Here is a 1,369-nt window from a genome sequence, read left to right as displayed (position 1 = left end):
TTTTTTTAAATTTACTTTGAATCTTTATCCTATTTTATGTTTAAAGTTCTGTTTTTGTGGGAGAAGAGGCCAGTAAAAGCAAAAGATTGACTAACCAATTTGTTAACCATTTAGGGCAAAATTACCATTTAGGGCAAAAAGTCAGTAATAATGAACTATCAGAAACATGGTAAGAAAACCAACTTCTTTAGGGTTACCTATACATTCAGCCCAATCTTCTTATAAACTGGTTTGCTACAGTTCATGATTTCAAATGATCACCCTGAGTCACTGTAAGATTTAGTCATTGAAAAATAATTCTCTTTTTGAACACTGTACAATATAAGTAAGAAAATGAAGTGAGTTGAATTAAAATAAGGTTAAAAATTGTTTGCTTAAAAATTAATAAGTCATTCTCATAAATGGAGGTTTTTATTGTAATTTGGTTTAATATAAAAGTTGTCACTCAAAATTTGTCAAAAAGTAGCCTTAGCATTTGAGAATTATTTCTTAACATGGGGAAATTTCCCTGCACCGGGTTGTCCCAGGTAGGCAGATGGTGGATTCATGCATGGTATGTATGCCAGGCATTAATTTCTGATTGCAATCACTACCTTCAAGATGCTCAGTTCCCTGAAAGGGGTCAGAATTACCATACAGGGTGTGATTATAAAGGAATGCCCTGGACCTCTCAGCCCTCAAGGTGACACCAACTGCAGATCAGGTAAGTTTGTTTTGTTTTGTTTTCTGGAAGAAGTGATGCTTGAACCAAGTTCACTAATACGAGTTTTAGAGGAAGGGGGATCCAAAAGGAACATTCTATTCCCAACAGCCTTTCATTATTACTTACCGAGACTAGGAAATAAAGGTTGGCTTCATCTCATACGCGTTTTTGTTGTAAGCGTTTTCCTTAACTTCCCGTTACATCCTAACTTATGAATACATCTGGATGAATGAAGCATGGCTTCAAAACGAGAGTAGAGATTGTGAATTACACATAACAAAGTTTTAGAGAAATCTCTCCTTTTGAATGCTGATGCATTTCTATTTTTTATACTCTGTGCTTAAAATCCTAGGTCAAGTGAGCAGAATTAGGATGAAATTCAATTACAATAAATAATTGCATGTACGAAAAAAAGGGAAGGGTTTTTGTTTTGTTTTGTTTTGGTCTTTATTTGAGGATTGTTTTATAGCCTTGGCTCCAGAATGGACTAATTACTAATGTACCATGACCTAACAATTTTTAGTTTGTCTAATATTGTACTGGTGTGTTCATTTTTGCACATTCTTTGATGCCTTTCTGCTTTTTGTGAAATCGTGACACACTACAAGTTTAGCTTTAGTGAGAAGATGAATAATTACTGCCATTTTCCTGATACATACTTTTGTC

This window comes from Hipposideros armiger, unplaced genomic scaffold (genome assembly GCF_001890085.2).
Source record: "Hipposideros armiger isolate ML-2016 unplaced genomic scaffold, ASM189008v1 scaffold_301, whole genome shotgun sequence".
Classification (NCBI taxonomy): Eukaryota; Metazoa; Chordata; class Mammalia; order Chiroptera; family Hipposideridae; genus Hipposideros; species Hipposideros armiger.
This window is presented reverse-complemented; position numbering follows the sequence as displayed.